The following is a 27577-nucleotide window of genomic DNA, read 5'->3' on the forward strand; positions in this document are numbered from 1 at the left end:
TTGTTTGTGAAAACCCAACAGATGTTTTTTAAATCCAAACATGCTGCCTAAATGGATTTACTTACATATATGAAAGTACTTTCAATATCCTCAAGCTATTTTGCTATTTCACTAACCCATCCCAGATATTAGAAGCTTACTGCCTCAAAACACTGAAACAAATGTTAGACTACACCTGATGAATTTTGAATGTTCAAATTTGATACTCAAAGAATAAAAGTGGAAATATATTTTCCTCTGTGCATAAATTAAAGCACAATTTCAAATATTGTGCAAGACATTCATTTTAAAAAATTCTACTAGAACATTAACACTGTGAATATTTTAAGAGAAAATGGCTAGATTTGTTAAATACATTTTAAATATCTAAAATACACATGTAATACTACACCAATTTAAATATTTATATTACATTTCTGGTTTAATTCTAACAAAATCTTTGGATTGGAAATTACTAAAATCAGAAGATTCTTTATTCACATGGCAGATTTATTATTTCAAAAAGCAAGCAGTCCAAATGCAGCCTTTGGTGCAGACAGCATTAATGAGGAGACACTGCTGACGACAGCAATTAGGTCTTTAGGGGATTGGCTTCCTTTCTCAAGTGCTGCCAGAAGATTCTGTGTAATGAGCAGTGAAAATACTGAATAAAGTATTTATGATTTACATAGCATAAATCACAGGCTGATATTCTGGACATGCACTCATAACATGCCCAATGTGCACTAACTAAGCATGAAGAAGTGTGCCATGCAAATAATTGCAGAAATAGCTTGGAGAATGAGCTCCTGCATGTGGTAAAAAATGCAAAATTACATTTCTTTACCTTTTATTTGTTATATATAAGTTTTGCTGTGCTATTTAAATAATGTATGTATCTAAAGTAACCCCAAACAACAGGTAAATTACAAACTCTGAAGACTTCTTCTACTTGTGTTCTGTACACAGTACAGTATGAGCTGTAAAGGCTGGATCTCAGGGTACATCTACACTGCAGCCAGGGTGTATATCTACACTGCAGCCAGTGATTTGCAGTTTGTACAGACACACCCATGCTAGCTGTACTCTAGCTAGTTCACTAAAAATTGCTGTCAGGATGCGATGGTGTGGGCTTCAGAGTAGGCTGCATAAGATCAGGGCCGGTGCAACCATTTAGGTGACTGCGGCACTAGGATTTTGGGGGCGGCATTTTGTTTGGCAGCGACCGCAGCAGCCGGATCTTCGGCCGCCCCGGTCGCCGCCGGCATTTAGGCAGAGGGAGCTGGGGCAGGAGAGCGCGGGGAGGGCCGCCTGCAGCAAGTAAGGGGGGGTGGCACGCAGGGGAACTCCCTGCCCCGCCTCCTCCCCGAACACACCGTGGCTGCTTCACTTCTCCCGCCTTCCAGGCTTGCAGCACCTAAGCTGATTGGCGGCGCAAGTCTGGAAGGCGGGAGAAATGAAGCAGCGATAACGTGCTCGGGGACGAGGCGGGGCAGCGGTGAGATGCTTCACTTCTCCCGCCTCCCAGGCTTGCGGCGCCAATGAGCTTAGGCACCACAAGCCTGGGAGGTGGAAGAAATGAAGCAGCGACAGTGTGCTCGGGGTGCTCATGCACAGAGCAGGGGTGAGTTGGGGCGGGGGGGGTGCCTCAGGGCGGAAGGAGGGAACTGCCGCGGCGGGGGCGCGCCTCAAGGCAGAGGGGAGAGCTGCCGCGGGGAGGGGCGACTCAGGGCGGGGGCTCGGGGACAGGGGAGGGCACAAGGTGGAAGTTTCGCCTAGGGCACGAAACATCCTTGCACGGGCCCTGCATAAGTTCACCTGAGCCCTTTGGGTATGCACTCTCTTGTGCAGCTTGCACTTGAAGCCCATGCCACAGCGTCCTCACTGCAATTTTTAGCAAACTAGCTAAAGTCAGAACAGGAGAACAAATATAAATGTATAACAGTAAATAAGCCAACAACTTTTGAAAACAACACTACAGCAGAGTGGTGTATGGCATTTGACAAATGGACAGTTTAGCTTCAATTCAGTTTCCGTAATTATATTATTTCTGAGGATACAAAATTTGGGATGAAAAAGTTGAATAGCAGCACCTGGTATCAAATGTTTCTAACCTTATTAAATCTTTAGAATCCTATAGTATTGCACAACTTCAATACATTTATTGTGTGTGTCACTGAAATAATCACTTTGGCCCACTGAACTGAAGGACATTGTGCGTTCTTTGTGAAATGCATTATGGCCACATACCATGAATAAATGTTTGATTATGAAAAGCCACTGATGAAACAAAAAAGCAGGACAATTAACTTGGCTCTCAACTGAATTTAATCTTAGTAGACTTGACATGTCAAAGGTTACAACACTAAGTATTAAAGATAGGAAGAACCATAATACATACAGTTCAGCCAAAAAACATCACAGGATTTACACATAATACCCCCTCCTTTTCTTTTTCTGAGGTTTTCTATATTAAAATACCATTTTTGTCATATTAGTTGATACAGCTGTTAATTTACTTTACACTCATAAAACTTGTCTACATTGCTTTCAGTTATCCCCTTCCAATTATTACAAATGTCAAATACAATGGAGTAAAACAAAGGAAATCACTTTTCTATAAAAGTATTTGATTAAATATTGTCAACAACTGCCTCATAATTCTGGTATACAAATATGTAGTTTCAAGGCAGTGTGCTATGTAGGCCCCTCAGAGTCTCTCAGGCAACAAACAGCCTGTTAAATTTTTCTTTTTTTTTTTTACTTAGGGAAAAAGGTTGCGTGTGATTCAGCACAACGTAATGCTAGAGCAGACCTCAGTGGTTCAGGAACCAAATAAGCAATCAGCATTAAATCACAATGTGTTTTAATATCATGTACTGCAAAGAGACACAGGAGACACATTCAAGAACCACTTGCAGCTCCTGAGAAATCATCTACATAATACCATCACAGCTATGTTTTTGTTTAAATTGTTGTTTACACCTACGCTAAAGTAAGTATTTCTACTTTTGCTGATAACAGCATAGAAAATAAAAGGTGTATTTAAAATAAAAACTCTCCTAATCGCTTTATTTTATTTAATGATTTCAAAGGGTTCATTTCATTATGTGTTTTATAATGAGGATTTTTAGGTTTTAAATCCAACAAGATTATAAAAATCAGTTTAAAAAATTACAGACATTCTTGTGTTTTGTTCCTACCGTATGTTCCTCCTAGATATACCTGCTTTGGACTTCAATACCACCAAATTCTTTGAAGTGCATAATTTTTTTAAAATAGGAAAATGTGATGATAAAACTATTTTTAAAATGGCAAATAGACTGAAGGGCCAGGTATAGTACCTAACATTACTTTAAACTCATTTTTTACTGACTAGATTTCAAATTCTTGATTCCTTCTAGCAAAAGTTGGATTGATATCTTCTAAAAAAATATTTAAACAATAACGCAACTCACGAGTAATATCCCAACATAAAATTATACACACACGAGAGAGATTTAAATACAATATTATAACAAATATCAGAGGTTTCATTTAATTTTTGCATGGTGGGAGACCCTCTTCACAGCATTTGTTGAAATAGAGGAAGGGAAATCCCAGTTTCAAGGAAACAGATTTTGCATTACTGTCAGGAAGACTAACTAGATATTCAAACTCCTTATCAGTGATACAAAATATGTACCCGAATCATAAGAAAAATCACACTGGCCCCAGTCTTGCAACCGACTGCAAAAGCACAAGGGTGCTCCCACACACAATCAACTACAGCATCAGGACCTATGTGAGGTGCGGGCTCATTCCTAAATTCACCTAACACAGTAAAGGCCACCACTGACTTCAACAGGAACTGGATTGGGATCTATATAATCATTCTACTGCATCCCACAGTTGGGAGCTTAAGTAAGATACACTGGCTAAAAAGTGCCATGTTCGGTATACAGCTGGCCAAAATGCCATGTCCTACCCTAACAGACTGTGATTAGGTCATAGTAATGCATATATTTGTGAAATCTTAATTTGATTACTTAAATTCATAATGCCTGGGAATGAAGCTGCCAAGATTCAAAAAGACCCAGTTGGTTCAGAATGCAGCAGCACACCTATTCAGTAACAAGCTGCCAAAAAACACTTCACTCCTACGCTCTTCTCTTGGTAGCAACTTCCCAGAAAATACAAAATCAAATTCAAGTTTTTTTTCCCAGTAATAAAAGCTCTCTATGTATTTGGATGGGTTAAATGAGGAACTACTTCCACCTAAGTGGTCATGAATACCTAGGATAGCTATGCTCCACTCAATACAAGCATCAACCACAAGAAGTGAGACTTGTGCACACAGGGAACAGAGCAAAGAAGCTAAGAAGATATCAGAATGATCATAAACCTCTTCACCTTCAGAAACAAAATGAAATACTCACTTATATAGTTTCCTGCCAAAAATATTAAAAAGACCTCTACACTGGAAAGAGCAATGGAGAGAAAATTAAAATATGAGATACTTACTTAAAAAAAACCCTAATAAACTGGTAAGGCAGATAACCTGGCAATTATATTAAATTAACTTCAAGGACACTTTAAAAAATTCCACAATCTTGTATTCACTTTAAATCTCTGAAGAAAAAAAAATGTATGCTACATACACTACCTTAAGGTGGGGTTCTACTCACAAATGTGACTATGTAACAATGGAATTTTCTTAGTTAACAGTTTTCTTTCCTGTGCCTAGTCACAATCATAAGTGCTTTGTTAGTGACAAAGGTTTCTAACCCTGTATTCCGCAGCCCTGCAAAGCCAACACAGCACAGAGAGAATACATTCGATTCCATTCCTTTGTCAACAGAACTACTTATTACGTTTATTTTTCAAAGTTTTTTAAAGTAGGGCCACTTACATCTGTGCAATCACTTTGATGACATTAAGGTTGCACAGGTACCGCTTAGGCCTGGTCTACACTTCAAAGTGTTACCTGTATAACTATTTTGGCTATAGTATAATTTTTATTTTAAACTAAAGGAGTCACAACAGTAAAAGCCTTAGCATGGACAGTTATGCCAGTATAAAGGTGACATATCAGTATAGTTATTCCCCATCCCTACAGGAATAAAGTATCTGCATCTACCTTAGGGAGGTAATACCGCTTTAACTATACAAGCTTCTGGGGTAGACAAGACCTAAGGGCCAAATCTGGATTGCACAATTTCTCTTACTGAAGATGATGCACAATAAGAATTCAGATGGGCTCCCAGAGTCAGTTTCCAGAACTGGCATTTAGAAAAAAAGTCTTTTTACTTATACATATTTGATCCAGAGCCATTATGACACAAACATGGAATACCAGGGTATTTCCAATCATTTCTCAGAGTACAGCTGACTTTTTTTTAACCCTCTTACACCAAGACTATCAAAAGCAATTACTGATTATTACCTTCATTTCTAGTTGTTCAAAAGGTAACATCCTTTAAAGAGGCCCAATTTTCAGAAAGTGCTCAGCACTCAACACCACCTTAAAATCAGATACCCTCAAGAATCTTGAAGTTGGGTACAAAAAAATTGAGGCACACAAAATGACTAGTTACTTCTGAATATCTTAGACAAAACTGTTAAACATGAAAACTGACTGATGAATAAAAAGAAATAGCTTTGTTGTATCCCAAAATAATAAGAAAACTACTGAAGTAATTAAAATAAGAAGTTATATGGACCATGTAAGGTAAACTAACTCTCAAGTCCCTTTCCAACACCCAACTAAATAAAATAAAAGATAATAACTATTTGCATTTAGATTATAAAACAAAGAGGTTTCATGAAATTTGAAAGAATTGTCAAGCTGTCAAGACTATGGCCCCCATTGCTGCAAAGAGTCATGTACGTATTTAACTCTGTGCATAGTGAGTAGTCCAATGAAATGTTAGTGATAAATATCAACCTGAAATTAAGCACACACGTTTTCATAGGAATAGGGCCCATATTTTCTAAGGTTTCTAATCAGGAAGAGTAAGTCAAGATGTAAGAACTGGTTTCCTAAAATCAAATGGATAATTTGTGTTGGATTCTGCAACCTTAATTTGAAGTTACTGTGCAACAATAAAATTCATTAAAAACTGCGTATTAGAAAATGGACTGACAACAGACTGCTCAACTAATAAAAGTTTCACATTAAAATTGATACATTACTACTCTATTGATTGGAACTTTCATTCCCAGGAAACCAATTAACTGGAATGAAGAAGAAAATAGAAGCCCTACTGCTTAATTATTAAGGATCCAATCTTACAAATATTTACTAGATATAGTAGGGCTTACTAACAAGATTAGTCCTATTAAAATCAAGGGGATTATTCATGGCGGAAAGCACTTGCAGGAGTAGGCCTAAAATGATAGTTTTTAATTAGCTGCTTCAGTAAATGAAATGCATATTTTGCTATTGTTTTACCTCATTAAATATGGATTTTTAAAGCTGAGTGGCATTTCATATTTTTGAATGATAAAATAGAGCCCTTCAGTATTTGTTGCTATAGCTGAAAAAAAGGAATAGGTATGTGGTCCCTGTCAAATTTAAGAATAATTTAATTATTTCAAAGGGTGTAAAAGATCCAAAAATAAGAACTCTTAACCATCTCTGACTGTAAATTATGACTACAAACCATTTTACTAGTGAATTCACCTTCTGGATTAAACCAAATATTCCTATAGACTGAGGGCCCAAATTTGTTAGTATTTAAAGACACTGTGAACTCCCATTAATTTCAGCAGAAGCAGGATCAGAACATAAATTTTAAGAGGTATTAAGACAATCACACTAAAAATAAATATACCACACTGTTCAAAGTATTGAAGTGTGGTGATTAAAGTGTAATAAAAACTATCATCTACTTGCTGTCGCTATTCTAACTCCATAATTTAAAAAGGAAGGCATAATCTTAATGAGCAAAATAATCTATAATTATGCTGCTTTGCCCCTGCTTAACACAAAGAAGAAAAATAAGGCTTCACACTCAATGCTCCTTCTCAGTAAATAATTCATATTTATTTTTGGCTTATGGATCAGACATCTTGCTTTCAGATGAGTTTCTAGACAATGTGTCAAGTTTTCTATAAACAAACAGCATTTAATTTAGACCCTTTCTTAAAAAGACTAACTGCATTCCCTGATAAACAATCCAATAATACAAGCGGCAGTTTCAAAAATACTGAGACTAGTGCAGATGGGAGCACTATATTTTGTTTAATCCAGAAGGTAAATAGCATAAGCTTTTAAATATTTGACTTCACTGCCATAACAAACCCAGCTAGTAGACAAAGGTAACAAATACCATAAAGAATTCTAAACTTTTAGTACTGTGTCACTGAACTTTTACTTTTAACTGTACATTATGTTTATTGGACCATAGACATAAAAGGAGATAATTTTCAGAAACTGGATAATTTAAAGCATTATAATGTATGTCCCATCTGAGCTTTGGATGAATCCAACACTGAAAAATTTCCTGCATCCCTCTCTAGGTCTGATCTTGTATTTAGAAGAAAGGAATATTATATAGTATAAGCTGTCCATGGTACTCCTTTGGTATATGGTTATAGTGGAAATTAAGGTTGTTTACTTTCTATTGTATTCTATTAAGGTTTTGCATCAAGAAATTTCTTTTGACCTCTTACTACCCGGTCTTCTCAGTTTCAGCTCCTGTGCTTTAGCTTTTAGATATTACTAATGTTCAAAGAAAGCTTTGTGACATTCAGCTTCCTTAGTCCCCTACAGAGTTTTACACACCTCAATAATATCCCTTCTTATGCTCCAGTACTACAAATATTTATCTATGTGCTTAAAATTAAGCATGTGCTTAAATCTTAGCAAAATTGGGGCCTTAATCTTCTCTTTCCTAATGACTCTGGGCCAAATCCTCCACACCATCAAAATATCTATAATTAACTTACCAGAAAATTGGTAAAAATCAGAAGGCTCAAATAAAAATAAAGCTTCCAAATATAGATCTCAAGACCTACATCTTAAGTTAGACAGTTTTCAAGAAACTGAACAATTGGCCAAACTGGTTTCTTAGTTAACAAGTTTTCTCTATATGCACATGCATATGTACATGCATGATACTTATGGCTTTTTATAGTAATTTTTTAAATGAGAGAAAAGGCACTTCAGTAAAGAAAGGTGCAACAAGAAGAAAATCCATATATAATATTCTCATTTTAATCTACATATATGTAATACAGGTTTATCTTCTATCCAGAATCATTTTATCATTTATTTCTCCACCTTTCTTACGCAACTAAATTATTCTCGCCATATCTTTTGCAGGATTTCTTAGCAGAAGAGTGATTAATGACTGATGACACGACAAAGCTAATATCTGCCATTACATATTAAGGTCTTAAGGTTGACATTTATGAGTTTCAGCAATAAAGCCAATGCAACTAAATCCTCCAAGTAAACCACAAAATAATATGCAGTATATTAAAAAGTTAAGCATTCGCAACACTGGATTTACTTTTAAAATATGGAAACAAAATATTATAAGAGGCTGATATTTCAGGCTCGTGGCCAAAACTGCTGCCATCTGACAACTGCTAGGAGGCCTATGTGAAAATAAACCGATATTTCATCTTAGTTCATAGCTGGCAAAGAGTCTGTTGACTTCACGAGAATCATCACCACAACTGGAAATATCAACAAGGACACCAAAGAACCAAGCTGAACATTAACTACTACTACCACCAGAAGATGGCTGCAGAAGGACTGAGTTAAGTCACATTTGATAAACATATGGGGGGAATGAGCCTAGCTCTACTACTGTGTATATACATACAGCACCTGTTCTTAGACAAAGGATTTCAGTTTCAAGGCAGTCACTCTCATATTTTTTCATAAGTTCTATATTAATGCACTTAAATTATTACATGATGTCATTTCCCAGCAGTGTTTAAATCTCAGTTTACTTCATGTAAACTGATTTAAAGGGAAAAAAAAAAGTTACACATGGATTAATTTACTTACCATAATTCAAATTCTCAACAAGTACTTTTAATATTCTCTCTCACTTGGGATCAAAACAAGAATCTAAACTGCCATATTACTGGTCATCTTTAACAGACTTTAAAACAGCAAACTATTCTGAATATATTTAGCACATAGTGAACACCTCTGTTCTTCATATTTAATACAACTACATAGCCTACTTCCTCTTCCACCTTTCCATGAGATTTATCATGGAATTTATCAGTTATATTTATAAATGTAACTGTGGGTTGTTTACTCTGCCACTGACTTTACTAGAGAAAGACTGATTGGAAGTTGTCTATTTACAAATATAGCAATTTTCCCCCTCCCCCACAATTTTTTTTTTTAAGTGCAACACAGATTTATACAAGATTTATTTCAATAATGAAAATTCTTGTTTGTCAGAATAATTCAGGTACCTTAAAACCTTGTTTCTAGGTTGGCTCACTTCAGACCTCAGAGCCAAATCCTGTGACTGGAGTACTATCTACACTGAGCAGAAACTCACATAATGGAACCACATTTAAAACACTTTCTAAGAATGGTTGTGTAAACATACATTAGTATAAGTCTAACTGTTTTAAAACCCAGTTATAATATAGTTTGGTCCCATCTACACAGGTACAGAACTAAAACCTTGTCAGGATTGGAATAGGGGATAGGCACTATAGGCCTGTGCTTGGGTTCCCACCTCCTGGAGTAAAATGGAGCGGGAGGGAGGGCCATGTTATACCAGCTGATCCGTTGCACATTTTCTCAGAAAACGCTAAAATTTTATTAAATATAAATTGTTTCCGTTTTAAGATAATTATTTAAAGATTCATGATCAATCTTTAATTTGTGTATAGTATCTGAGAAAGAGACTTCCCTCCCATTCAATTATTTAAATACCACGTCACTGTTTGCTGCAACTAGAGCCTGATACAGATGGAAGCCATGACCAATTTATTCTTACAATGCCTTAAACGTATGGACAGAGGAGGATTTGGTTAGTTATTTTTTTTCCAGCTTAAGATGTATGACCACCACCTTTACTATAAGGCTTGCAGCATGTTTATTATTTTTATTTCTGAATTTTAAATTAAGGATTCAGCTTCACTTTGGTATATAAGAAAATTAAATTTCAGAGTCTGATAGTGATACATTAACAATCAAGTGGACTTTATAATTTCAAAATGTATTCTCTGCCTCCCTATATTTATACACACTATACATATACATTCGATTATATGCAAGGAACTATTAACCAATGAAAGCTCTATGAACTGCTGAAAGTCATGTCACAGGATACACCTACAAAGTCCACAACAGGAAGCCTCCAAGTGCAGGCTGACAGATTTGGGTTTGCAGGGCTCATGCTAGTGCTCTAAAAATAGGTGAGTAGACAGTGCATTGAAGTCATGGTGTGGGCTGGAGCTCAGGCTCTCAAACCTATGGAGGGGAGCTGGCTTCAGAGCCTGAGCTGCAGCTTCAAAGCACAGTCTACACAGCTATTTTTAGAACAGTAGCATAAGCCCCACAAACCCCAGTCTGTTGACCTGGGCTGGGAAGTTCACTGCCATGGGCTCTGTAGACTGTAACAGTTTGAACATCTATGTTTATCCCTTTTTTAGGACTATGAAAAATTATGTACAAAATATGCCTTGTGAGGTATCATTTGAAAACTCGATTTGCTGAGCACTATTGTCATGGTAAAATATGTCTGGCAACATTGTATGTAAAGTGATAAGATTCTACTGTATGATATTACTAAGACATGTTCATAATCTAGAGAGCAGTCACACACCAGTTCTCTAGAGACAAAAGGCTGACACCTCAACCAGGAGTCAACAAAATCAAATGGACCATCACCTGGTTAAGTGGTCATTCTTCAGCAGAAAGAGAGTGTGAGTGAAAAATCTACATCGACAAAGAAACAGTTTGTGGTTCCCATCTACACAGACTTTCTGTCTCCTGAACCTCAGATGTAGAAAATAACTATAAAAAGGGAGAGCAGATGCCCTCTCCCTTCCCCTCTACCCATGACTTTCCTAACACCTGAAGAACAAAGGAAGCAGTATTGGACTGGGGAGAGATGCTGATCAAAAGAAATTCAGCCAGTAAGACTGCTGAAACATGAGGTGAGAGAGACCTTTGCTTGGAATCCATTCAGCTTGTTAAGTGAAGCCTTAATTGCATTTTACTTTTATTTTCTTGTAACCAATTTTTACTTTTACGCCTCATTACTTGTAGCCACTTAAAATCTATCTTTGTGCAGATTTAATACATTTGTTTATTGTTTCAATCTAAACCAGTGTGTTTGGATTGAAGTATTTGGAATAACAGGACTTGTGCATATCATTTTCTATTAATAAAATGACAGATTTTGTATGAGATTGTATTATCCAGGAGAGAGCCGGGCAGTTCAAGATGTACATTTCTGGGGAAGTTCGGGAGTGGGAATTTGCTGGCGTTGCTCTGTAGTGTAATTCAAGAGTGGCTGGCTATAACACTCATACAGTAGAACCTCAGAGTTATGAACACCTTGGGAATGGAGGTTGTTCGTAACGCTGAAATGTTCGTAATCCTGAACAAAACATTATGGTTGTTCTTTCAAAAGTTTACAACTGAATATTGACTTAATACAGCTTTAAAACTTTCCTTTGCAGAAGACAAATGCTGCTTTTAACCATCTTAATTTAAATGAAACAAGCACGGAAACAGTGCCCTTACCTGTCAAAATCTTTTTTTAAACTTTCCCTTCATTTTTTAGTGGTTTATATGTAACGCAGTATTGTGCTCTCCAGTATTTGCTTGCTTTTTTTGGGTGGGGAGGGGTCCTCTGCTGCCAGATTGCTTACTTTCAGTTCCAATGAGGTGTGTGATTGACTGGTCAGTTCATAACTCTGGTGTTCATTAACTCTGAGGTTCTACTGTACAATATAACTGGGAGTAACTTAAATGCTGGAAGCTGTGTGACAGCAGACCGGGAGTGGAAGCTCTCACAGCACCACACTATAAAAGACACCCCAGGCTGGAGAATTCAGGGGACACAGTTGTTCAACAGTCCAAATTGTACTTTGGGTAATATCACTCTAGACAAAGCCAGACTGTACAACTAAAGCAGATCAAAACATTTGTTACAAGATTTGCGTTGTATGTTAGATATGAGCTCTACTCCAGAGCTTTACTAAATAAAACTGAGAACAAACAAGTACTTTTTAGTTCCTGGATATTTTGAATGTGTCAATTATGTTATATTATGATGTCACCTATAACTGTACTAATATAATATTTTAGGTTAATAAAATACCTTCAACTCTTCAGAGTTACATATTAAATTTTACATCAACAACTATTCAGGGAATTGTCCTTTTATTTTAATAACAGACCTTACAAGGTATTTTCATACTACTGTTTTTCCCAAGCTCATTTTGCAAACCCCATTCACACACAACCACAGGAAATGTGCACTCACCCAGGTTCGTTTTAGTGCAGTTATCCACGTTCAAAACCTACTGAAGGCATGCTGAGCCTTGAAAGATTGCTCCGTCCCATACTTTCATTTTGTTTTTTGTTTTTTGTTAAGTGAACAAGTCTCAGTTATATGTTTTGAAAACTCTGGAGGCAGGATATATTGCATCAAACAGGAGCCCTGCAGCAGCTATGAGGGAGCCTCCGAAGACTCCATCCCAAACATCATAGCATATATAGTACTCCTGTAAAAATCAGGAGCAGAAAGGACAGCTGCTGAAGAGAGAAGCAGCTGTGGGACAGAGAAACATTATCAGTAAGGACAGTTGGGGGCTGTCTTCAACTGGTGTAAACTGACTTTGTAACAGACTGACAATTTCCTGCAATATACTGAATGAACGTCACTGAATTAAGTTAAACCTCACAGACTTAGGGTTAACACCTTTGGGTTACATTGTATTAAAAATGTAATTGCGTATGAGTTGTGGCATTTTATCTTCCTTCTCTAGTAGGGAGTGGGGATGCTAACGTACTTCTTAAATTATCAATCCTTTGAAGTCACACACACACGGAGAGGTATGCATATACTAGATCAAACTGAATTCTCCAGAGACCGAAAGACAAATAAAGGGTTTTTGGTTAAATAGCCTGGTTTTAAACTAGCTCATGGCCTTTTTCCTGATCCAGCAAACTAACAGGTCCACTGAGGGCCCCCAATCCTTAGGGTAGGGCTGGAAGGACTGAGTGCTTGTTCTGAGCTAGAGCTGTGATGAACTTGTGACCACAAAGGAATCCTCTTGGGTGGGGAGCTGAAAGACTGCTCCTGACACAGTTCACATAAGGCAGTGTTTCCCAAACTTGGGATGCCGCTTCTGTAGGGAAAACCCCTAGCAGGGAGGGCCGGTCTGTTTACCTGCCACGTCTGCATGTCCAGCCAATCACGGCTCCCACTGGCCGCAGTTCGGTGCTCCAGGCCAATGGGAGCTGCTAAAAGCAGCAGCCAGCACGTCCCTCGGCCCGCGCCGCCTCCAGCAGCTCCCATTGGCCTGGAGCAGCAAACCACAGCCAGTGGGAGCCACGATCAGCCAAACCTGCAGACATAGCAGGTACACACCTGCCAGGGGCTTTCCCTACACAAGCAGCATCCCAAGTTTGGGAAACACTGATGTAAGGGTTGGGGTTAATTCTGGTGAACTTATTAGCATGCGTGTAGGTTATTTCTTATTTTTAATTTGTTTTCTCTGTAATGATTAAGTAGGCTCAGGTAGAAAGTGGTGTGTGGTACCTTATAACTGTGGCAATTACACCTGTTAACCATCTCTGAAGAGAAAGCAAGCAGGGGTCCCTGAGCAACCTGTCTGTGCTGGGAATTACACAGTGAAGACAGAGAACTGTGCGGCCTGGAAATACCACAGTCTGAAGGGAGACACACACAGCTCTCCACTCAGAAAGGCAATGGCTAGGAAGCTGGAAGACAAGAGTGTGTACCTTTGCTAAACCACTGAAGGGAAATACACGTGTAGTTGTGCTGAACTGTGGCAATCTTCAACTGACTTTAAAGAAACCATGACAAATGTATACTGAGGATCTAACCCTGGGATTCTACAGGCTGCAGAAGTCCCCTTCTGTCCCCATTTCACTAACTTTCCTCCATTCCTACTCAAAAGCAGTGCAAGCACTTTTCTGGGGAGAAGGATTGTTTGTCCCCAGCCCGTATCAGGTGCCTGTCTTAGGGAGGGAGGATGTCATTTTCTGCTCTCTCCCACTAAGGTCAGGGGTTATTCCTTAGTGAGTAAATTCTGACTCTATTTAGCTTATACTCATTTGTTTTGAAGCTGGGCTGGAATCCCTCCTGCTCACAAAAACACTGATATAAATTAAAATAATAATGTGTTCAACAACTCTTAATTCAAGTGTGGACAGAGAAAGAATGCAAAAGGACTTCCAGAGGTTAGAAATTTGAACAGGAAATAAAATAAAACTTAACATGAAGAACTGCTATTTAACATATAAGAGGGGGAAAAAGAATCATAGGAAGGAATTAATTGGAAATTAATGATAGTAATGGTGGACAGCAATTTAGATGTGATCTTGCAACGTGATGTCATACAAAAAAGCCAATTTTGACTGCAGAAGCAGTATCCCATCACAGACCAGAGAGAGAATAGGCCTCTCTAAGGCATAGCAAAACAGCAGTTAAGATAGGTGGGTATTCTTTGTAAGAGCCCACCCTAGAACTTATTCTCTCCTTTCATCCAAAATAACACAAATGTGATAACTTTCCAGGCATGCTATAAAAGCCACTTAACAGAGTTTGGGGTAGGGGTAGAGGGGGGGAGCGGGCTGGGGGAGTGGATGATGTTGAAGGTATGTTGCCAAAGGTGAGAGTGAAAGGGGTTTTACTGCTGCTTTGATTTACTAGATGCTGAGCTGATGTGAGGCCAGAAAACAAGTATTTTATGCTTCTTGGTAGGAATGTTATTTTTCCACAGATTATGAAGACCAGAAGGGACCACAATCTAACCTGACCTTGTGCATAACATAGGCCATAGGATTTCCCTCATTTAATAGAGGTTTGAAATAGACCATTTTTTTTAAAAAATCCAATCTTCACTAACAAATTTCCAGTGACTGAGAATCCACCCATAACCCATAGTAAATTGTTCCAATGGTTAATTACCCTCACTGTTAAAAAGTTGCACCTTATTTTTAATTTAAATTTGTCTAGCTTTTACTTTCAGACATTAGATCTTGTCATATCTTTTCCTGATAGACTGAAGATCCCTCTATTATCAAATTATTATTTCCCATTTCAGTACTTACAGAGAAACCTCACCCCTTAAACTTCTTTTTGATAAAATAAATAGCCTGAGCTCATTAGATCTTTCATTATCAGGCATTTTTCCAATCCTTTAATCATTCTCTGAAGTATCTACAATTTTTCAACTTTTTTTTTTAATTGTGGACTCCAGAACCAGCTACAGAATTCCAGTAGCAGTAATATCACAGCCAAATGCATATGAATTTAATCTCTCTACCATTAATCAATATTCCTGTGTATACATCCAAGGATCACACTCTAAGTATGGTGTCCAATTTCTGGATCTATATGCATTACTTTACATTTTGGCCATAATGAAATACATATTGTTTGTTTGTGCCCAGCTTACAAAGCAATCTGGATCATTTAGTATCAGTGACTTGTCCTCTTCATTATTTACAATTTCCCCAATCTCTGTGACATCTGTAAATTTGGTCAGTAACGAATTTTCATTTTCTTCCAGGTCCTTGTATATTTTTGCTTCCCTATCAATTTTCTTCAGTTCCTATCCTCTAATTAATATTCACTGCTATCAATGTTCCTTTATTTATATTTGCTTTCATATAGCTGCCTTCATTTCTCCCCTAAAGCAGGCTGTTTTTTTAACTAGTGTAGCCTTCTCTCTCAATTGTGGTTTTTTGGGCCTCTAGTAAAATGTTCTTAAACAGTGCTCAATTATCATTCACATTTTTCTGATTAAGTTCTTTCTCCCACTTGATTTTATTCAAAGTTGTTTTCAGCTTTGTGATATTAACATCTTTAAAGCACCAAGTATATATGTTACTGGTTTGGCCTTGATTGTGTTTATATATAACAAATGTAATCAAATCATGATCACTTGCACCTAAGTAACCACTAACTTTTAGCTCTTTGATCAATTCTTCTTTATCAGTCAGAATTAGGTCTAACATACAATTCCCCTATGTTACACAATATTTTTAAGTTAGAAAACTGTCATCTATACTTTTTAGAAATTCCAAGGATGATTTAGTATTGGCAATATGAGGACACCTTCAACATATGTCATTCAGATTGAAATCCCCCATGATATGGCAACTTTTCCCCCTACACGTTACACACAGATGGTTATGGGTTGGTCAACCTGTTCCTCAGTGTGATTTGGTAGTCTGTAGCAAACACCAACCTGGCAACTCATTATCGTACATTTCATTACAGTGTACTTCAGGGCAGAGTAGGCCCGTTACTCAATGACGGGGGAAAGATAATAATAGAAAATGTGGAAATGGCAGAGGTGTTTAATGACTTCTTTGTTTCAATTTTCACAAAGAAGGTTGGTGGCGACTGGATGTCTAATATAGTGAATGCCAGTGGAAAAGAGGTAGGATCAGAGTCTAAAATAGGGAAAGAACAAGTCAAAAATTATTTAGACAAGTTAGATGTCTTCAAATCACCAGGGCCTGATGAAATGCATCCTGGAATACACAAGGAGCTGTCTGAGATATCTGAGCCATTAGCAATTATCTTTGAAAGTCATGGAAGACGGGAGACATTCCAGAAGACTGAAAAAGGGCAAATATAGTGCCCATCTGTTAAAAGGGAAATAAGGACAACCCGGGGAATTACAGACCAGTCATCTTAACTTCTATACCCGGAAAGATAATGGAGCAAATAATTAAGCAATCAATTTTCATACACCTAGAAGATAATAAGGTGATAAACTGCAGTCAGCATAGATTTGTCAAGAACAAATGGTGTCAAACCACCCTGTCAAAGAAAGCTATCAGGTTAACAAGTCTTGTGGATGGGGGGAAGTGGTAGATATGGTATAGCTTGACTTCAGTAAGGCTTTTGATACTGTCTCGCACAACCTTTTCGTAAACAAACTAGGAAAATACAACCTAGATAAAGCTATTATAAGGTGGGTGCATAACTGGTTGGAAAACTGTTCCCAGAGAGTAGTTATCAGTGGTTCACAATCATGCTGGAAGGGCATAACGAGTGGGGTCCCGCAGGGATCGGTTCTGGGTTCTGTTCTGTTCAATATCTTCATCGATGATTTAGATAATGGCATAGAGAGTACACTTATGAAGTTTGCGGACGATACCAAGCTGGGAGAGGTTGCATGTAGTTTGGAGGACAGGATTAAACTTTAAAATTATCTGGACAAACTGGAGAAATGATCTGAAGTAAACAGGATGAAATTCAATAAGGAAAAATGCAAAGTACTCCACTGAGGAAGGAACAATCAGTTGCACACATACAAAATAGGAAATGACTGCCTAAGAGGGAGTACTGCGGAAAGGGATCTGGGGGTCATAGTGGATCACAAGTTAAATATGAGTCAACAGTGTAACGCTGTTGCAAAAAAAAGCAAACATTATTCTAGAACGTATTAGCAGGAGTATTACAAGCAAGATACGAGAAGTATTTCTTCTGCTCTACTCCACGCTGATTAGGGCTCAACTGGAGTATTGTGTCCAGTTCTGGGCGCCACAGGAAAGATGTGGACAAATTGGAGAAAGTCGAGAGAAGAGCAACAAAAATGATTAAAGGTCTAGAAAACATGACCTGTGAGGGAAAATTGAAAATACTGAGTTTGTTTAGTCTGGAGAAGAGAAGGCTGAGAGGGGACATGATAACATCTTTCCAGTACATAAAAGGCTGTTACATGGAGGAGGGAGAAAAACTGTTGTTCTTAACCTCTGAGGATAGGACAAGAAGCAGAGGGATTAAATTGCTGCAAGGGTGGTTAGGGTTGGACATTAGGGAAAACTTCCTAACTGGCAGAGTGGTTAAATACTGGAGTAAATTGCCTAGGGACATTGTGGAATCTCTATCATTGGGGATTTTTAAGAGCAGGTTGGACAAACACCTGTCAGGGATGGTCTAGATAATACTTAGGTCCAGTCCCCTGCACTCAAGGCCGGACTCTCGAGGTCCCTTCCAGTCTATGGTTATTTGTTAAGTTTCCTAAAAAATACTGTATAGACATGTTTGGGGTTTAAAGCTAAATAAAATACATAAACAGCACCTCAATATCAGAAAAAATCAAACAGAATTCAGAGAAGAGCAACAAAATGCTTGGAGAAATTAGTTTCTTAAGAAACACTGTTTAGATTATGGAAATTTGTAGTGTTGTAACGACTTCAGTGTAATGACACACTGCAAATTTCCCTAATCTATAATACTCCTGAGAAGCAAAGGTCATGATCTTGCAAACACAATTATGCACATACTTAACTTTAAGCATGTGGTTATTCTCATTGACATTAAGAACATGTGTAAATCCAGGATCAGGGACTACATGTGTTTATAACAACCATACATCAGCTGTGTGAGGGGAAGGTGATGAGAGATGGTAACTGTTCTACCAGTATTTGAAAACACCAACAGGGAGTGTGTGCAGAAGTATAATTGCAAGCAGTGGATTAAAAAAAAAAAACAAAGGAAGGGAAAACATAAGAAAAATTCCTAATTGCAACATCCATTAAGGTCTGCTTATGGTAGAAAAAGGAAAAACTAAAAGAATGAAGCAAGCAACAGGGCTTGTATGCTTGCATTCCTTTACCATCATAATTGTATTTAACCGTTCTGTTCGTTGCATTAGCTTTTGTATTTCTCTTGTAAAACAAAAACAAAAAAAACTGTTTAATAAATGATAAAGCCAAACATTTTTCTAAAAAAGAACAGATTAAGATCTTCTTCAAGACCAGCCTGTCCCCTCAACATGATTATAGTACAATTTTTTTTATCCACATTGGCAGAAAAGTTAGAACACAAAGACCCATGCTGAGGCATAGTTATGTTTTTAAGAAAACCCCCAAAATATTTTAGTTTAGAAACTTTCCTAAGGTTCATCAAGTTTTCCCTTGCATAATTTCATTCTATTATGCCCAGTTATACTCCCAGTCATAATTGGTATTTTTACTTATCAGATTATGGTAGGTAGACAATCATCTCCCCTTTTCTCTCCCTGCCGCATGCCCAGGTGTTACCTGACCAAGCCATCCATAGAGTTTCTAAACTTTCCTCAGATCAGTTCCTTCAAACTCCTTTGTTATTTGTCAAGACTATGTTAATATACTATTCCATACTGAACCAAATTATCTACTTAATTAAAAAAAATTGTGTCAGAACTCAAACACGTAAATGTGGCAGAGAATTTTGTATTGATATGGTTTGTTCCCCAATACTGACAGGATCGAAGTACTAAATCATCTCAAAAGGAAAAGAACTCTACATTGGCAGGAGGATGATTAAATGATTTAATTGGTCTTTTCCATTTCTAGTTTCCATAATTCCATATAAACAACATAGTTATGCTTCCAGACTGACTAAGAGCATCAGCGCATCTCGGTATGTCCTATTCACTGTCTGTGGCACATAACAGTTTAGTCTCCTGTGGCCTACAATACTTTCATCTAATGTTGGTTGTTGGGTTTAGTGTGTGGATGCTGGGTGGCGATGGCCTGTGACATACAGCAGGTCAGACTAGATGAACTAGTGCACTCTTCTGGCCGTAAACTCTATAAATATCTATTACTCTGTCCGGTCCTAGTTCTAAAAAAGAAACTGTATTCTTGTATGACTTCACACTTTGCTCCAATAATAGTAACACTTTCCAATAAAGTTAAGTGGAAGTATAGATATACCGGGGCGGGGGGGAGGGGGAGGGAAGTGCAGTGCAATCTGTATTAGAAATCACGTTTACCTCCTTTCTTCAGCCTGCCCCACATTCCCAACCTAAGTTTACCGAATACAGTTCTGCTCCTACTGTATTAAAAGGCCACCTCCATTAAGCAACTAACATTTATCAGTTCTTTCACTAGTCACTTGGAATCTGTCAAGGAAACTACACTCTTTAAAAATTACAAACTGAACCACTAACCGAAGTTATTTTGAGGCAAGATGGTTACACTGTACTTTGATTAAATATACATTCTTGTTACAACTAGATTAAATAGAAGCTGAATTTTTTTTTTAATTCTTGTGCACTGAATTGGCAAGCTGGATCTAATTATGGCCTTTTCCCCCACATTGCAAGAGTCAACATCAATGGTTAAATATCACAACCCAAGAATGTTTTGGGGCTTAGATTGTTGTTTAGAAGTTTTCTTATTTAAGTGGTTTCAACTGAGCTTTGAAGTTAACACCTCCCTTCACAAAAGAGGAGGATACTAACATCTGCTAGAGCTATTATTCAGGCAGTTTAGTCAAAATGACAGATGTGTATTGATTTAAGTACAGAGGATTATTTAGTTTCAAGTGTAAATGTGAAGTTTTGGCCAATGAGGCATCAAAGCTCACCCCACAGGCAAGCAGCAGCTAGGAAGCACAGACATATTTCATTACGTTCCTGGAACTTCTTGGCCAAATGCATTTTATACCATGTTTTTAAGTAGAGCAATGTTTTTACAATATATTTATAAAACCTAGGGGCTTTAACAGAAACATTTAAGTGTCATCTCACCCTTCATTAACACATGTCAAGAAAGTTATCTGATGTGGAGAAGAGGACAGAGAATTATAGTTAGTAAACATTTTTAATGATTTATAGTACAAACACAACGTTTACCACAATGTTTAAGCTAGGAACAGTATTTCCATGATAAATCCTGGGTTTGGGACATTATATTGTGCATTATAAAACTGCATTTGAACTAAAAATTCAGTGCAGAAGATATCAGCTATGTGTTTTTTAAAAGAGTCGTTTAGCTGTTCTTGAGTAAAAGCTGAAAAGTATGTGAAATTCTCCTGGTTTCCGATGTTCTCACCAAAAAGGGAAAACAAGAAAAAAAAAAGTATTTGTGTAACAGAGATTCATATAGTGAATTCATTGAATCCTTCTCCAGGTTACCCTTTTCTGAATAAATCCTTTATTTTTCCATCTTGAAAAAAAAGTGCACTTTTCAGATTGGACTGTTTAAATACACTATATTGAACCTAGTTTTATTAAGACTAGTTGAAACAGATGTGAATAAAATAAAACACTACACTAAAAGCCTAGTTTTTCCTTTCAGCAGCAGACAGTAATTTAAGAAATGAGCAGGATTTAAATTCTGATAATCATTTAAAAAAATTCTGCACAATTCTACTCTAAAAGTACAACTGTTCATCAATATAATCACACAGAATATTAACTCTTAATATTCAGACTAACTAGCAATCATGTTTTATTCACACTCCTAAGATGTATGGAGAAATTAAAGCAAGGATGGTTGAGAAAACAAAGCAATTTTGTTCTCAACTGTTATAAATGGAATTCTCCAGAATATTTTGAAGATATTTGCTTATTAGTAGCTAACAGACTATCTCTAGTGTTTTACATAATAAAAGGTCAGCAAAGACACTACATTCTCCAACCATAGAAGAGATAAAACAACTCTCCACTTTCTACTCATGATTTTGTCCAGTGCTGCAAGCTGCTCCATGTGGAGGAGTCTCTGTACCCAAGTAGAGCCCCACTGTCTACTGTGGGGCTTTCTGCAGAGGTAGGTTCTCATGTGTGGAGAACAGCTTGCACGATAGGAACCAGGGCCGGCTCCACACCACAGCGCGCCAAGCGTGTGCTTGGGGCGACACACCGCGGGGGGGGTTCTGCCGGTTGCCGGCAGGCACCTCTGGTGGACCTCCCGCAGGCATTTCTGCGGAGGGTCCGCTGGTCCCGCAGCTCCAGTGGACCTCCCGCAGAAACGCCTTCGGGAGGTCCACCGGAGCCGCGGGACCGGCGAGCGGCAGAGCGCCCCCCAGCGGCATGCCGCCGTGCTTCGGGCGCCGAAATTGCTAGAGCCAGCCCTGATAGGAACCTAAATATCACGTTCTCCTTATTGAAGATCTCATAATCCACAGTCTGTCCTGTAAAAAACAATGCTATTTAAATAGGTACACCAAAATAAAAAGTATGTTTTGGGGTCTGAACGTTTAATGACCTTTTACTAGCTTAATGTGGTAACTACTTCTATATACTGTATTACATTGTTCTTTCAAGTAAAAATACAAAACTATTTTTAGAGACTTAGTTCAATATCTAATTATATTTGGTATTTTAATGTTAATTAGGCAAAACCTAGTTTGTCTCCAACCACTAACAAATGTATGCAGATGTGTCACAAAATCAGAACATGGAATTTCAATAAAGCACATCTCAATTTACCTAACATCTTAAACGCATACAATGCCAGATCATCTACTTTACTTTCTGAACTATATTTATATAAATCCAAATTTAGTACCAAGTCCCAGTTTCCATTAATCTTTAATCTGCCCCAAAGCATCCAAGCTTTTAACCTCCCATTTCAGGGCAAGTTGCTCTCCAACTCAAATGAATGCAATCAAAAATAAATAAATTTAAAAAGCGACATGAACATTTATTGCCCCAACACAAAATCCAAATCTGAGTGACTACAAGGTAGGTGTCTGGGGTGGGGGGCAGGTTGTTTTTTTTTTTTTACTTTGTACCCTTGAATAAAGTGTGTGTGGGGGGGGAAGGAAGCATGCACTGTTTCTGAAAGGAATTCTTTGGCCTGGGCTATGATATGCCTCTGCCTGATTTTCCTCACAGCACTGGCAATATTGTTAACTGTCATAAACAAGGTGCCAAGGACAGTACCAAATTCAAAGCAACTTTTAAATTCGCTCCAGCAACCAAAAGCGTTGCAGAGAGGAGAGATAAAAGGGATCAAGGCCAGTAAAATACTGTTTGAGAAGCAGCTATTCCATTTCTGCGAATTCTATTATATAAAGTGTGATGACTTTCCACTAAATATGTGATTCATGCCAAGTGGTTTCCCCCTTTCTTGTGGGAGAAGAGCTATTTTGCGCATGCTGCACCTACGATATTACAGCCCCCAGAGAGAAGGGGAAGGAGAGAGGGAATTCACAGCCGTTCAGGGTCAATAAGTGTTCATAGATCCTATCATTTGAAAACCCTTCCCAAAGCTTAGGGCAAAAAACAATCTTTAGTCAAGGAAAAATGAGGAAGAGAAAAAACCCTGCAGTGTAAGTGCATGTGTCATACGTGTGGGGGCTGGAGGAGAAGAGCTGTCAGGGAGAGAAACATCTTTCGGCGGGGGGGGGGAGATATGAGCTTAGGCACAAAATTCACATCAGCGACACTGAACGAGGCAGTCAGGGCAACACTCAACTTTTCCTTCAGGCCTAACTTGCTTGTGCCTTCAATTTTTCAAAATGGTTAGTAGCACCAGCAGGACTCCCCCTTCCCTCCCCACGGCCCGCACACAACGGGGTAGGATCGCGCCGCGTCTTGGCTGCCTTAGTCAGTGTCGTCGCATCGCCTCCAGGGAGCCGCGGGGCCGCCGCCGGGACCCATTTGTGTTACCCCGCGGGCCGCCGCTTGCCTGCTGCAGTCACATCCCGGAAACGCAGGAGGGGCCGGGGGCTCCGCGGCCGTAACCCCGACCCTGTCCCGCCCCCGGAGCGGCCCTGGCAGCCCCCCCGCCCCACGGGGTCACGGCCGGGGGGCAGAGCCACGTCGGCACCTGGGCACCCCCGGTGCTGCTCTGACAGCCCCTCGCCCGTCCCAGGCCCAGCCCCCTCTGGGCCCAGTTCTACCCCACCCAGGTCCAAGGCTGCCCCCTCCCTCGGGCCCGGCCCGGCTCAGCCCCGGGAGCGGGACCCCCACCCCGGGGAGAGGAGACAACGGGCAGCCCCAACTCACCAGCCGCGCCGGGTCTCCGCTGGTCCGGAGTGGGGGAGGGGGCGGTTCCTCCCCCTCCTAAGCGCGGCCGGACGCAGCCGCCTCCGGGAGCCGAGCCCCCTCGCTCCGCCGCCCCGAGAGCCGCTTCCTACGCCCAGGCGCTGCGGGGCCCCGGCGGCTTCCCCTCCCCTCCCCGCCAAGAGTCACTTTACTCCCCTCTCCAACATGGCTGCTCCCCGAGCCGCTGCCGCCGCCTCCGCGGCTCCCGACCCCGCTCCGGCGGTCGCCCCCGAGCACTGCGGGCGGCCGGTCCTCGGCAGGCAGTCGCTGGCCGCCGGTGGGAGCTGCGAGCGGGGGCGCGGCGCTGGGGACGCGCCGCTGCGGGGCGAGGCTGCCAGGGGTCCCTCGGCTGCGGCGCTGCTGCCTGTTCCAGCCACTCGCTGGGAGACAGCGCAGCCGGAGCCCGGGGGGGCCGAGGCAGAGCGGGGCCAGGGCGACACCTAGTGTCTGCGGCGGCCACTGCAGAGCCCGTCAGGCGCCGGGCAGCCAGATCCAACTACTGCTTGCAGACCTGCAAGTGTAACGCGCCCCAGCCCGGACACAGGGTCCCCCCCGCCCGCCAGGGAAAGGGGCTTCCCCCGTGTCTCCCCACAGCCCTCCCCTCACACGCACACCTCCCCCCGGAAAGGGGCTCCCCCCACACAAACACCCTGGAAAGGGGCTTCCTCCCCTTACATTATCCCCCCACGCACGCATCCCCTACGTATAGGGACCTCCCTACATGCTCACCCCTCCAGAAAAGAGTTTCCCCTCCAAATATCCCCCCACACCCTAGAAAAGTGCTTCCCCCCTCCAAGATCCCACACACACCACCCCTCCCAAACACCATACCCCCCGCCCCCCCACACACACAGAGCAGAGAGAGGGTCTAGCCCTGCTTCCAAAAACATACACATCTTTTAGCAGGTAGAAAGCTGCTCCCCAAAATATCTCCCCTACACACATCCCACCCAATGTGAAGAAAAGAGGGCTGTCCCCCAAAAAGCAACCCTTCCCCTATCCCATCCTACCCAAGAGAAGTGCTGCTCCCTCCAAGAGATTCCCCCAAAAACATATGGAAGAGAGGTCCCCACCTTTTTTCCAAAATATCCTCACACACACACAACCAGGTGAGGATGCTGACCTCCTCCTTCAGAACATCCCCTTTACACACATGCCAGCCGAGAGAGCTTCCCCCCAAGGAGCATACACCCTTCCTACAAAAGAGAGCATCCCGACCCCCTCCAAAAGGTCCTCCACACGTCCTTTCTAGAAGAGGGAGATTCCCGGCAAACACAGATTATACCCAGGAGATGGAGCTGCATCAGACTCCTGAAGTTTGGCCAGCCACGTGGTTCTGCCTCCAGACACACTGCACAGGCAATGCGGTCTATACTGGCCACCATGCTGAGTAATGCACAAGTCCGGAAGGTCTAAGTAGCTCCTTATGTGACATTTTAACAGGATGTAAGTGTGTAACAGCGTGAGGATTTTCTGATTCATCCTATTTACCTGCATCAAAAATAATTAATGTTTGCTACTGGAAATACTTCTGTCTGAGGATGGTAAGGTCCCTTCGCCTGCCTGTGTGTTAGTGAGAATTCCATCCATTTGACAGGCTGGTAAACTGAGGCAGATGGAAGTGCTGTGACTTTTGCAGCATTATACAGTGAATCATGACCCCTTCCTTTGTGCATTTGCACCTGCAGTGCTGCTTTTCCCTTTCTCTCACAATTTCTACCCCATTTCTTCTTTTCAATGGCTGTTTCCATTTCCCCACTTCTCTCAGTCAGTCCGTTCTGTCCCTGACTTTCTTTGTAACCCTTCTGCTTCTACCCCCTGGAGGTTAGTAAAGGCCAGGAAGTAGCACTGCAGGCTCTATATTCTTCCCCACTGATTCATATTTTTTACATTTCTACCATACGGAAAGGGAAGTATCATGAAAAGACCAGATCTCACTTCATTATAGTAATTTCTTGATGGTCTGAAAAGTACAAGTACAGTGAAGTACAAATAAAAAAGTATTTGAAATGCAAGTACCAGGACATATATCCACTGCACTGATGTAACTCAGGGCTCATTGCCTTCTTTTTTTTTTTAAAGACAAATATTGATTCCTGTTGTCCGTTTGCTTGTTTCCCCTTATTTATTGGCCAAAGTTCAGTGCAAATAACACAGCACCTTTCATCAATGGATCCACTTGCATTTTACAGACTTTAGTAAATGACTTATACTAGGCCAAATCCTGTACTCCTTACTGAGGTGAAACATAGGCCCAGATTCTTTGCTTCTTCGAGCTTCTGCTCAGTGTAGGTATGGATTGGGAAAAACCAGGAAACTGTTTATGGTTCCTTGATTCTTATGGTGGATGTGTGCTACTTTGTGCCCTGGTATAGATTGGAGTAGCCTAGGATTTGTTCTAATTTACGCTAGCTGGCTGCAGTTCCTGAGGGACCTTATGACAGCTGAGAATAGCCACAGAATGCAGCATACTCTGGACAGTCCCTCTACCCAAAAGGGCCAAGTGAAGGGTGGCGTAGCATAGAAGCTGGGTACCTAGGCTCTGTGCCAACTGAGAGCTCCCCCACTCTAAGGGAATTCTCAGATGGCCAGACCTGGCTGCTTTCTGTTCTCTTTGCACCTTTTAGGCACCACAAAGGAGACAGAACATAGCGGAGAATTTGGACCCCAACAAAGGGAAGTAAGTTGCATTTGCCTAAATAAGGAGTGCAGGAGTTGGACCACCTCTTACAGGACACATAGGATTCACTTTGCTCATTAATGCAGTACTGTAATCTGAGGTAGAATGCACAGTAGCTTAGGGCACAAAGAAGAATATCATCCAATTTGGAAGGGCAGAGGGAATTGATGGAGGCAAAATGTGACTGCCAATTTGACATTTGTCCAAGACACCAGGATAACACCTTTACTGTTGCAAGAGTAGTGGGATTTTTAATAACTCTGAGAGCAAACAGTGAAGCTTTGACACTTCTTGGCACTTCTTTCATCAGACTCTTTCAAGACTCAGGAACCACCTGAAGCTGTTCTTACTAGATCTCCTAAACTCTGAATAGTAGCACGGTGACCAGTGTTTACTTTATCTTATTCAATTTGCAAACTCTTCTGGGCAGGGAAGGTTAGTATAGTTGTAAGTTATCATGTAAATGTACTTGCGCTGTATAAACATTTTATAAGAAATCTTCTCTGTTGGACTACTCAACTATAAACAAATCGAATAAATAGTATTCAACTAAACAGTGTTTCACAAAGAGGTGTGTGAGAGCAGAAAGATTGTGCTATTTATTTAAAGGCTGCAAATATTTTAAAACATTCTGAGGGAGGAGGGTCTTATTTTGTTTTATACACATTTTTGTCTACCCTTGAAATATATTGTGACTGGAAAAGTAGGGAAATTACGGTATAAGAGAGACATAAGAAGCTGAAAAATGAGCAAGTGTGATGGGTCAGCAGAGGGCAATGAAGTGTATCTGCTGGTGCTATTTCCCTCCTGCCTTGGAGAGTGATAGGTGGCCAGAAGGAGAGATTCTGTGGCAATTAAGGCAGTTGGGACGGGTGGGTTACAGAGTCTAGGCATCTGGGGGCCTGAGAGGAGTGGGGCATTTGAAGACAGCTGGGCAGAAGGGGCCTGGGAACCACCAAG

General features: G+C 40.3%; 1 protein-coding gene across 2 annotated transcripts in view; it reads right to left on the bottom strand.

The window, feature by feature from the left end:
• Positions 1-24145, bottom strand: part of CDK17 (cyclin dependent kinase 17) — a 179033-nt gene extending 154888 nt beyond the window's left edge. Inside the window, exons 1-2 of one of the 2 annotated variants that reach the window (XM_050935544.1) lie at positions 23899-24145; positions 5924-6000 (exon numbers count right to left, since the gene is read on the bottom strand). The gene's annotated coding sequence lies outside the window, so the exon portion shown is untranslated. The remainder of the gene's footprint in view (positions 1-5923; positions 6001-23898) is intronic. The other variant, XM_050935541.1, reaches the window with a different exon arrangement.
• Between the last annotated feature and the right edge of the window lie 3432 nt (positions 24146-27577).

Source organism: Gopherus flavomarginatus, chromosome 1, assembly GCF_025201925.1.
Source record: "Gopherus flavomarginatus isolate rGopFla2 chromosome 1, rGopFla2.mat.asm, whole genome shotgun sequence".
Lineage (NCBI taxonomy): Eukaryota > Metazoa > Chordata > Testudines > Testudinidae > Gopherus > Gopherus flavomarginatus.